This window comes from Ornithorhynchus anatinus, chromosome X1 (assembly GCF_004115215.2).
Source record: "Ornithorhynchus anatinus isolate Pmale09 chromosome X1, mOrnAna1.pri.v4, whole genome shotgun sequence".
NCBI classification, from domain to species: Eukaryota; Metazoa; Chordata; class Mammalia; order Monotremata; family Ornithorhynchidae; genus Ornithorhynchus; species Ornithorhynchus anatinus.
This window is the reverse complement of record NC_041749.1, coordinates 118727552-118740298: the sequence shown is the minus strand read 5'-3', so window position 1 is coordinate 118740298 and position 12747 is coordinate 118727552. Positions and strand designations below refer to the sequence as shown.

The 12747-nt window shown below is 43.7% G+C and overlaps 1 non-coding gene across 1 annotated transcript; it reads right to left on the bottom strand.

Moving 5' to 3' along the window:
• Positions 1–9789: 9789 nt before the first annotated feature.
• LOC114806993 lies at positions 9790–9927 on the bottom strand. The gene has a single exon (XR_003755046.1). It is a non-coding gene; the product is annotated as a small nucleolar RNA SNORA7 (small nucleolar RNA).
• Between the last annotated feature and the right edge of the window lie 2820 nt (positions 9928–12747).

The following is a 12747-nucleotide window of genomic DNA, read 5'->3' as shown; positions in this document are numbered from 1 at the left end:
CTTCAATTGGTCCTCAGCATATCCCTAGAGTGCATACTTCTCTTTTCATTGCCAGCTCCTTGAGTCAGGAACCTTATTTCTTATTCAGGCATGATGGAGCCTACTGAAGTCTACCATCAAGAGTGACAGACAGTTTTAAGACTTCAAGCCTGAGAACCCACAAGGGTGAACTGATTCTATTGCTAGTGGTTTGCGAGACACTGTTCGCACTGTCTTGTCCCTGCGTGTGATACTTCCGCTGGGGTCCGGAGTGCAATGAGCAAATAGTCGGGTGAAGGGCAGCAAGTATTGAAGTGCATGTTATCCAGCGATATTTCCCAAACATTTAATACAATGCTCCACCCGCAGTTGGCTCATCCCAGATGCTATTGATTGGAGCTCTTCAGCTTGGCCTTCCCAACACCAGTCATGCAGGTTTCTTATTTTGATCCATGCATCCTGCCATGGGTGTCTGTAGGCCTCCATGATGTTGTAATCATGAGGCTCTGCCAGTTGATTTTTAAACACTGCCCCACATGCATTGAACCGGTCTTGGTGACGTCTCTGCTATACCCACTGTTTGGTGGGTCCCCGAGAGTGTTTCATAGAAGCTGGGGTGGTGCTGTCTCTGTGGTATTTGGAGATTGGTTCTTTGTTCCATTAGGGCTGCTGTGATGTTGTCTCGATGTCCTTTACAGGTTTCTCTGTTCTTGACATCTAAATCAAGTACGTAGTGAAGTGCTCCATTTTAACATGCCAGCTTCAAGATACCCTAAAGCAATCTGCTATTGGATTGACGCAGGAGATGGCAGGATATGAAATGAAATAAGCTGTTGAATACATGAAGCTCAATGAGGATCAAATCATGAGCAGTCTTCGAGTAGCTCACAAGTATCAACAGAGATGGCCCTGAATTGTTCTCCAAAGAAAATGAGCAGGTGAAAGTAAACATATTTAAGTGAGAAAGGACATGGCTCGCAGACTTTAAATGGTCTACAACAGGCATAATTGCCACAACAACCTTCTTTTAAGATTTGCAGACAATTGTCAGCAGTGGATTATTCACTCAGCTATCCAGGGCAGAGGATGTCAGGTCTAGAAGTGTGATTCTGAATTAATCAGTCAGTCGTATTTATTGAGAGCTTACTGTGTGCAGAGCACTGTACTAAGCATTTGGTAAAGTACAGTATAGCAATATAACAGGGACATTCCCTGCCCATAACAAGCTTACAGTCCAGAGGGGGAGACAGCCATTAATATAAATGAATAAATTACAGATATATAGATAAGTGTTGTGGGTTTGGGAAAGGGGATGAATAAAGAGAGCAAGTCAGGGTGACGCAGAAGAGAATAGGAGAAGAGGAAAGGAGGGCTTGGTCAGGGAAGGCCTCCTGGAGGAAATGTGCCGTCAATAAGGCTTTGAAGCCAGGGAGAGGATTGTCTGTTGGATTTGAGGAAGAAGGCGTTTCAGGTCCGAGCAGGATGTGAGCGAGAGGTTGGTGGTGAAATAGAAGCGATTAAGTTACAGTGAAGAGGTTAGCATTAGAGGAACAAAATGTGTGGGCTGGGTTGTAGTAGGAGAATACCAAGGTGAGGCAGGAGGGGGCAAGGTGAGTGAATGCACTAAAGCCAATGGTTAAGAGTTTCTTTTTGATGTGGAGGTAGATGGGCAACCACTGGAGTTTCTTGAGGAGAAGGGAAACATGTTCTGAATGTTTTTGTAGAAGAGTGGTCTGGGCAGCAAGAGTGAAGTGTGGACTGGATTGGGGAGAGACATCAGGTTGGGAGGTCAGCAAGGAAGCTGATATGGTAATGGATTATTATTCCATTTCTCACTCTGCATTTATCAGTTTTTTCAGCTCTACTAAGAAGCAGTTTTCATTTCATTCCCATGTGGATTTCAAATGGAATTAGTGCTGCCTAATGAATAAACAGAGTCCTGGGTTTGAATTCCAGCTCTGTCACTTTGTTGTGTGACCTAGGGAAACTCACATGACTTCTCTGGGCCTCAGTTTCCTCACTGATAAAATGGGGATTCAATCCCTGTTCTCTTACCCCCTTAGGCTGTGTGGTCTAATCATCTGGCACCTAAATCCGTGCTTGGCACAGAGTCAGCACTGAACAAATGCCACAATTATTATAGCTCAAATGTGGCCACATGGTAATACTTACTCATGTATTTCCAAAGTATCCCTCTGAGCTCGACAACTTTTTCACTGAATTCCTGAATAGGGACAGCGGCAACTATCTTGCCTTTTTTTTTTTTTTGATTTCTAGTCACTATGGGGCAGATGGATGTATTAATCATCCTACACCAGTCAAAGAGCCAACTCCAAGGGGAAGGGGAGAATCAGGGTGATGAGGGTGATGGTCCACACAGCTGTATGTGAGCTGAACCCCCAGCCCGCATCATATCCGGTCTCCAGTAAGATTGAAAAGTCCCAACGTAGGGCTTTGTGGCCCATTGGTTCTCAGATGTCTGTCCCCTTCCATCCCCCCCACATCCTATCCTTATACCCTTGCCCCGCCTGTCACCTTCACACTCCAAAGGAAAAGTTGGCACCTAGGCACCTCAGAGCTTTATTTCTCACATGGAAATCACCTTAAAAAGGCATAGTGCAACATTTCTTGCTCCTGTGTTGACAAATTTCTTCTGGAAGTCAAGCTATGCTTAACTGCTGTAGCTTAGCTGGCAATCCTGTTAGTCTGGCAAATTAGTAAGCAGCAAAGCAGGTTAGGGATACTTGAGAAATAACCAGATGGCAACAACTGTAAGTTTCTTTTCAGCAGCTCTGTCAGATGCCAAAGAGGATGTACTATTACGATATCATCTGTTAAAGAAAGCACATGAGCAGTGTATCCGTGGGCCTAATGGCTCCATGATTCAGCAGTTCAGTCACTTAACTACTCCCAGTCCTAGCCAAACTCATAGAATTTTAAGAAGGGTCTCAGGTGGATACCATCTGTTAGTGTAAATCCAAAGCTTAATGTAAATCCTCAGTCCTAAAGGAACTTCTCTCCACCATCCCCAGCATGGCATGGAATGATTTTGGGGTTTGGGTATGGGGGATGGATTGGTACAACAAATTTGCACTGAATTAATCTAAAACCAATTAGAATGGTGAGGAGGCATCCCTGGTATCTAGAGTCCAACCACTTCCACGTGGACTTTGAAGTCATCTATTTCTACTCTAATAAATGAAGCCCAGGATCCTAGCTGTTCCTTGGATCAGAAAATCCAGGGACCAAATTCCAGTGCCATGGTATAGAAATAACACTGAGATCATTTTCACCAGTGCCAGATTTAGCAAGCCTTGAATTTAAAATCCTGTATTATAGAGTTCTATTTGTGTGTATACTTGCTTGAAGACCTCATATGTTAAATTGGTGAAAATAATTATACATTTGGCTCTATGAGACATTTTTGGAACACTGTGTTGGGTAGTTCCCTCTGGTCTAGAGGGCAGGGTCATTCCCATATTTAGCAAAGCACCTGTGGGCAGGGGGAGGGAATGGATGGACAGAGGGCAAAGGGCCAGATCCCTGGAGGAAAAAGGAACGCCCCCCCCTTAATTTATCCATTGTTCTCTGTTGCTTCTCCAGGAAACCTTCCACCTCCATTTCAGAGATAATGAGAGCGATTATGTGAAATAAAAAATAGAATGTTTGCTGAAATTGTTATAGTGCTTAACTACTCTAAAAGCAAACTTTCAAAGGAGGAGTATTATTCTAATTCTAAACCGTCTCACTGTTTAGTGCTTTATCACCATCTCTCTCCCACTCTCACTCTCTTTCACCACCCCCTTCCACACATATACACACCTATCCTTCATTTTCAAAGCAAATGCAGCGTTGCTTAGTAGAAAGAGCACGGGCTTAGGAGTCAGAGGATGTGGGTTCTAACCCAGTTCTGCCACTTTTAATGGGAATTAAGACTGTGAGCCCCTCTTGGGACAACCTGATCACTTTGTATCCTCCCAGCGCTTAAAACAGTGCTTTGCACATAGTAAGCGCTTAACAAATACTATTATTATTATTATTACTTGTCTGCTGTGACCTTGGGCAAGTCACTTAACTTCTCTGTGTTTCAGTTACCTCATCTGTAAAATGGGGATTAAAACTGTAAACCCCTTGTGGGACAATCTGATTACCTTGTATCTAACCCAGTGCTTAGAACAGTGTTTGCCATATAGTAAGCACTTAACAAATACCATTATCATTATTAATAATCTTATTTACATATACAGGTTTGATTGAAAAGATAATTAAACCATCAATGGCATTTTTTGAGTGCTTACTGTGTGCAAAGCACTGTAATAAGCTCTCAGGAGAAAAAAAAATACAGTGGAGTTGGTAGAATTGATCCCCATCAAAGGAGCTTAACTATGTACATATCTTTCATACTCTACTGCTTCCTCCTAACTGTAACTTATCTTAATGTCTGTTCCCCCGGTTAGATTGTAAGCTCCTCGAGGGCAAGTATCATGTCTCCTAATTCAATAGTATTTATTGAGTGCTTACTATGTGCAGAGCACTGTACTAAGCACTTGGAATGTACAGTTTGGCAACAGAGACAATCCCTGACAAATGATGGGCTTACAGTCTAATCGGGGGAGACAGATCGACAAAAACAAGACAACTAACTCATGATAAATAGAATCAAGGGGATGTACACCTCATTAACAAGATAAATAGGGTAATAAAAATATATACAAATGAGCACAGTACTGAGGGGAGGGGAAGGGAGAGGGGGAAGAGCAGAGGGAAAGGGGGGAAAGGGGGCTTAACTGAGGGGAGGTGAAGGGGGAGCAGAGAGGGAGCAGAGGGAGCAGAGGGAAAAGGGGAAGCTCAGTCTGATAAGGCCTCTTGGAGGAGGTGAGCTCTCAACAGGGCTTTGAAGAGGAGAAGAGAGTTAGTTTGGCGGAAGTGAAGAGGGAGGGCATTCCAAGACAGCGATAGGATGTGGGCCAGAGGTCGACAGCAGGAAAGGCGTGAACGGGGGACAGTGAGGAGGTGAGCAGCAGAGGAGCGGAGTGTGCGGGGTGGGCAGCAGAAAAAGAGAAGGGAGGAGAGGTAGGAGGGGGCAAGGTGATGGAGAGCCTTGAAGCTCAGAGTGAGAAGTTTTTGTTTCGTGCGGAGGTTGATAGGCAACCACGGGAGGATTTTAAGGAGGGGAGTGACATGCCCAGAGCATTTCTGCAGGAAGATGATCCGGGCAGCGAATGAAGAATAGACTGGAGCAGGGAGATACAGGAGGAAGGGAGATCAGAGAGAAGGCTGACACAATAATCCAGCCGGGATATGATGAGAGCTTGTACCAGTAAGACAGCCGTTTGGATGGAGAGGAAAGGTGGATCTTGGTGATTGTAAAGGTGAGACCGGCAGGCATTGGTGACAGATTGGATGTGAGGGGTGAATGAGAGAGCTGAGTCAAGGATGACACCAAAGTTGTGGGTTTGAGAGATGGGAAGGATGGTCATACCATACAGGGAAGTCAGGAAGAGGACAGGGCTTGGGAGGGAAGATAAGGAGCTCAGTTTATTCTCCCAAGAGCTTAGTACAATGCTCTTCACACAGTAAGTGCTAAAGAAATACTATGACTACGTGGACTGGCTGATGATTGTTTTGCCATGGAGCTCTGAAAGATAGTTATTTGTTGAGCTAATGCACTCACTCCACGCAAGCCTGCCTCCTGACAGACGCCACCTAAATAATGCACAATTTTGCAATCAATCAATGGCATTTATCGAGTGCGTACTGCATGCAGAGCATTGCCCTAAGCACTTGGGAGACTACAATATATTGAGGAGACATGACCTCCAGATTATTGGCTTCTACTAGACTCCCAGTCTAATAATAATGTTGGTATTTGTTAAGCGCTTACTATGTGCAGAGCACTGTTCTAAGTGCTGGAGTAGATACAGGGTAATCAGGTTGTCCCACGTGAGGCTCACAGTCTTCATCTCCATTTAGCAGATGAGGTAACTGAGGCACAGAGAAGTGAAGTGACTTGCCCACAGTCACACAGCTGACAAGTGGCAGAGCCAGGATTCGAACCCATGACCTCTGACTCCCAAGCCCGGGCTCTTTCCACTGAGCCAACATCACCTCAGCAAAGACCGCATTTTCTGGTGTTTTTAATTTGTTTGCTGTGCCTTGCCTGCTCACATGTAGTACTGAAAGGTCTAGAGTGCAAGGTCATTCTCCACACACCAGCAGGTGTTATTGTCCATTCTCCTCTCATGTGCTGCCTGGCAGAACTGTGTTGCTGGGAACATTGCCTGAATGTTAGTTCTTTATAGGACCTTGTTGGAGTACTCTTCTGCCCATTATTATTATTATTATCATTATTATTAAGTGCCGTCGAGTCATTTCTGATTCATAGCAACTCCATGGGTATGCTTCCTCCAGAATGTCCTGTCCTCTGCCATAATCTGCAACCTTTCTAACAGTTCTTCTGTTATCGTTGTTATGGTCTCTATCCATTTAGCTGTTGGTCTGCCTCTTCCATGTTTTCCCTGGACTTTTCCTAGCATTAGTGTCTTCTCCAGAGAATTAGTCCGCCTGATTGTGTGTCCAAAATAAGCTAATCTAAGTCAAGTCATTTGGCCTTCCGAAGATCAGTTTGGTTTATTTGCTCCAAAATCCTTTCGTTTGCTTTTCAGGCAGCCCATGGTATTCACAAAAGCCTTCTCGCACACCACATTTCAAAAGAATCAATGTTCTTTCTATCCTGTTTTTTCATTGTCCAGCTTTCAGATCTCTACACTGTCACTGGAAACAGCATAGCGTTGACAATTTGTATTTTTGTGGTAATTGTTACATCAGCACATTTCATGCCCATTAGTAGAAGGCATAATACTAGTATTTAGTCAGTGCTTACTATGTGCAATCAATTAATCCATCATTGGCTTTTATTGAGCACTTACTGTACTCAGAGCACAGTACTAAGTGCTTGGGAGAGTACAGTACAACAGAGCTGATAGACACATTCCCTTCTCACCAGGAGCTTACAGTCAGAAGGGGGAGACAGACATATTTGTAATTTATTTCAATGTCTGTTTCCCCCTTTAGCCTGTGCTTAAAGGATAGGAATCCAAGTGCATAGGCAAAGTGGAAGGGAGAGGAGGTAGGGCAAATGAGGAATTAGTTCAGCAGGGAAGGCCTCTTAGAGAAGATGTGATTTTAGTAGGGCTTTGAAGGTGGGAAGAGTGATGGTATGTTTTTTTTTATGGAGGGAGAGGGAGTTTCAGGCCAGAGGGAGGATATGGGGATGGGTTGGCATTGAGATAGATAAGATTAAAGTACAGTAAGTAGGTTGACATTAGAGAAGCAAAGTGGGTCGGCTAGGTTTTGTAGAAAATTGGCAAGATAAACGTAGGAGGAGAAAAGGTGACTGAGTGCCTTAAAGCTGCAAAACTAGCAGGGGAAAGAAATACACAAATGAGCTATAGCTGTGGTCCCTGGCTCCCAAAGGACTTTCAGTCAATTGAATGCTGAGGATGATTTGTAGGTGACACTACGCAATTTGTTAGGAGGGGACCACCTTGATAAAATCCATCAGTTAATCAATAGCATTTATTGAGTCCTTACTTCGGGCCGAACACTGTACTAAGAGCTTGTGAGCATACAACAGTAGAGTAGGTCTACATGATCCCTACCCTCAAGGAGCTTAAAGTGTAGTACGGAGACGGGCATCAGAATGAATTATAGGTAGGAGAAAAAACAGAGTATAAAGATATGTACATAAGTGCCGTGAGGGTGGGAATAAGTGCATGGGTGAAACAGTAGGTTGGGAAAACAGGGTGGGGAGATGAGAGTTTAGTCAGGGAAGGTTTTTTGGGGGGAGATATATTTTTTGTAGAGCACCCAGCATCCTCATTTCACTTTTCTAATGCCAGTCTATTCACTGTACCTTAATATTGTCTGTCTTGCTTCCAATCCCTTGTCCACATCCTATCTATGACCTGGAACTCCCTCCCCCTTCATATCCAACAGACCATCACTCTCCCCATCTTAAAAGCCATAACTAAGATCACATCTCCAAGACACCTTCCCCAACTAAGCCCTTATTTCATTATTTTTTAACGGTATTTGTTAAGCGCTTACTATGTGCCAGGCACTATTCTAAGCACCAAGGTAGATGCAAGATCATCAGGCTGGACCCAGTCCATGTCCTACATGGGGCTCAGAGTCTTAATCACCATTTTACAGATGAGATAGAGGCACAGAGAAGTGAAGTGACTTGCCCAAGTTCACAGCAGACAAGTGGAGGAACTGGGATTAAAATTCAGGTCCTTCTGACTCCCAGACCCATGCTCCATCCACTAGGCCTTATTTTCCCTACTTCCTCTCCCGTTTGGGTCCCCTAAGCACTTAGATCTGTATCCTTTAATCACTTGATATTTACCCCATCCTCAACCTCACGCTGTAGATTATCTATCTATCTATCTATCTATCTATCTATCTATCTATCTATCTATCTATCTATCTGTCTGTCTGTCTGTCTGTCTGTCTGTCTGTCTGTCTGTCTATCTATCTATCTATCTAAATTATAGATATACATATCTAGATAGATAGGTATCTTAATGTCTGTGCCTCCCGCTAGACTCTAAAAAATAAAATAATAATAATGATGGTATTTGTTAAGCACTTACTATGTGCCACGCACTGTTCTAAGTGCTGGGGGAAGATACAAGGTAATCAGGTTGTCCCACGTGAGGCTCACATTCCTAATCCCCATTTTACAGATGAGGGAACTGAGGCACTGAGAAGTAAAGTGACTTGCCCAAAGTCACACAGCTGACAAGTGCTGAAGCCAGGATTAGAACCAACGACCTCTGACTCCCAAGCCCATGCTCTTTCCACTGAGCAACACTGCTTCTCTAAAAAAATAAAAAAATAAAAATTCTAGAATCTTTACAAGGAGGTCTAAGCTTTTTGTGGGCAGGGAACATGTTCATCACCTGTTATAGTGTAATCTCCCAAACACTTAATACAGTTCTCTGCATAGAGTAAGAACTCAGTAAATATAGTACTAGGTTAGATAAAAGATAAAGAGAAGCAGCGTGGCTCAGTGGAAAGAGCACGGGCTTTGGAGTCAGAGGTCATGAGTTGGAATCCCAGCTCTGCCACTTGTCAACTGTGTGACTGTGGGCAAGTCACTTAACTTCTCTGTGCCTCAGTTACCTCATCTGTAAAATGAGGATTAAGACTGTGAGCCCCACGTGGGACAACCTGATTCCCTTGTGTCTACCCCAGCGCTTAGAACAGTGCTTGGCACATAGTAAGCACTTAACAAATACCAACATTATTATTATTATAATCAGGTCAGATACAGTCTTGTTCTCTCACAGGGCTCCTAATCTAAGGAGGAAGGAGCATAGGAATTCCATTCCAATTTTACAGATAATCAATCAGTCACTCAATCATGTTTATTCAATGCTTACTCTGTGCAGTGTGCACTGTACTAAGCATTTGGGAAAGTACAATACAACAGAACTGATGGACACAATCCTTGCCCACAAGGAGCTTAGCAGTCTACAGGGGGACACAGACATTAAGATAGATGAAGGATAAGGGAAATCTTGTCTTATGTGGTTGAGTGACCTCTGACCCATAGTGACGCCATGGGCACATCTCTCCCAGAACACCCCACCTCCATCTGCAATCATTCTGGTAGTGGATCCAGAGAGTTTTCTTGGTAAAAATTCAGAAGCAGTTTACCATTGCCTCTTTCCATACAGAAAACCTGAGTCTCCTCCCTTGACTCTCTCCCATGCCGCTGTTACCCAGTGTAGGGGAGTTTTGACTTGTAGCAGATTGCCTTCCACTTGCTAGCCACTGTCCAAGCTAGGAATGGAATGTATATGCCTCTGCTTGACTCTCTCTCCCGTAGTTGAGACTGGTAGGGTACTGGAAACCCTCCAGGTGCAACCCTGAAAGGGGATAGGGGAAATAGTAGAGCATAAAAATGTTTACATTAGTACTCTAGGGCTGGGGTGAGTATCAAAGATAAGGAAACTGAGACCCAGAGAAGTTAAATAATTTGCCCAAGGTCACACAACTTACAAGTGGGTGAGCTGGAATTAGAACCCAAGTCATCTGACTCCAGATCTGTGCTCATTCCACTAGTCTACACTGCTTCAATTCTTTGCTCTTGTCAAATTCCTTCAATGGGAGTCTGACACATAACCAGAACTCGTTCCTGCAAGTCACTAATATTTAATTAACGTTAAATATATTTAATGATGAATTCTTCAGGTTTTTTTTTCCCTCTCCTAACAAATCACAGCAAAATTTTACGCAGTCCACTTTAAGCAGGGAGCCTGTAAATAGTTATTTATTGGGGAATTAACAATAGCTTGAAGGTAGAATGGCTTTTTAATTTTCCCTCAATTGCTGTAGTTAAGATTGCTGCTTTTTCTTCTGAAATGCAACTTTTTCTGTAATTTTGTCTTTTTTACATAAAATGTTTCATGGGCTAATATTTCCTAGTATAAGTATTAAATATTAATGTCAGTTTGTTTGGAGATTTTTACCTTCCCTACAGAGTCTTTAAGAACCGAATTAAACTGAAAGTTATGACTTTTCACAAGAATAACAGTGATATTACTGATAATGAGCTCATGTGCTCATCATCTTCAAAATCCGTGGTGGAGAGGGTGCATTCAAGTCCCCTACAGAAGGAGGAGGTGTAGAGCTCATAATCATCATCATAATAATTACAGTATTTGTTTAGTGCTTACTATGTGCCAAGCACTGTTCTAAGCATGGGTTAGATACAAGGTAATCAGGTTAGACACAGTCCCCATCCCACATGAGGCTCACAGTCTTAATCCCCATTTTAAAGATGAGGTAACTGAGTCACAGAGAAGTGAAGTGACTTGCCCAAGGTCACACAGCGGACAAGTGGTTGGAGCTGGGATTTGAACCCATGACCTCTGACTCCCAAGCCAGTGTTCTTGCCACTAAGTCATGTTTCAGGTGCCAGATTCTCCTTTTACTGGAGAGGCAGAGCTGACTTGGGTCTGTAAGTGAGTGAGGCAGTGACCCCAGGGGGCCTGGCGACATCAAGGCGCGTGGTGGAGGTGGCTGAAAATTGAGAGTCAGTCGGTCAGTCATATTCACTGACCGCTCACTGTATGCAGAACATTATGCTAAGCACTTGGGAGAGGACAGCATAACAACATAGACACATTCCCTGCCCACAACGAACTTACAGTCTAGAGGGACCTATCTACAGTCTAGAGAGTGACCAATCTTCCCTCTGTCCAAGACCAAAGCAGTGCCCAAATGAACAGAAACCCAGGAATGGAAGGTAGAGCAAGGCAGAGTCTGGGGAACTTGGGCATACATCCACGGAATATTACGTTACTCTGCCTGATTGATTTAGAGCTCAGGCAGCATCTCGTGCTGAGTGGAACTGTTCTTGGGAAGGATGGTCATTTTCCTCCTGCCCCAAGGTGGGAAAATGTCTGAAGTCAGCCCTCCCCGTGGAGCAGTCTTTCCTCTTCTGCACAAAGCCTTACAAGTGTGGACTCTGCAATGAGACAATGGCTAGTCTCAAGCCTTCCCAGTTGGCCCAGAGTGAGTAAGTGTCCAATGACCCTACTCCTCCCTCCAAAACAGATGCACATGCCACAATCCTCAGCACAACTGGCCACACTGGGACTATAAACACTGGGACTGTTGTGCTCTTCCAATAGCATGCTCTGTGACCTTGGACAAATCACTTAACCACTCTGGGTTTCAGTTTCCTCATCTGAACAGTGGAGCTAAGCTACCTGCTTGCCCTCTCTCTTAGACTGTGAGCCCTGTGTGGGACAGGGACTATGCCTGATCTCATTTTCAAGTATTTCCCTCATGCCCTCCCTCTAGCCTGGAGCTCCCTCCTCCTTCACCCATGACCAATCACCATTCTTCAGACCTTCAAAGCCTTCCCTGACTTGTTGTGGGCAGGGAATGTGTCTACCAACTATGTTATATTGTTATATGGTACTCTCCCAAGCTCTTAGCACAGTGCTCTGCACACAGTAAGTGCTCAGTCGATGTGATTGATTGATTGAAAAACCCCCTCTATTCACCCTCTCTTCTTTATCACCTATGCACTTGGGTCTGTACCCCTTAAGCACTTTGGTATTCATCCCACCCCCTTATACTCTGACATTTTCCCTATCAGAAATTTATTTTAATGTCTGTATCCCTCACTAGACTGCAAGTTCCTTGAAGGTAGGGACTATGTCTACCTACTTATTATATTCTCCCAAGCACTTAATCCAGTGCTCAGCACCTAACCAAGGCTAAAGAAATGCCACTGGTTGACTTATTGATGGATTGATTGGGTACTGTGGCTCACCATCAAACTAGCAATTTTCAATCATTTCAAATGCTGGCATTTTGGGTTCCACTTCTATGTTCACCATAAGACTCTTCATATTCCCTGATATAATTTCACTATTCAGTTTTCTCCCATTTCCCAAAGAGAATCCGAAGCATCAGTAGACTCATTTTCCTCCCCCACAGTCTTACGAACAGGACTATTGGTAATTTTATGGAGCGCAAATCAATCAATCAATCGTATTTATTGAGTGCTTATTGTGCACAGAACACTGTACAAAGTGCTTGGGAGAGTGCAATGTAACAAAATAACAGAGTTGGTAGACACATTCCCTACCCACGATGAGCTCACAGTCTAGAGGGGGAAGCAGACATTAATATTAATAAAGAAATGATAGATATGTAAATAAGAGCTGTTGGGCTGATGGA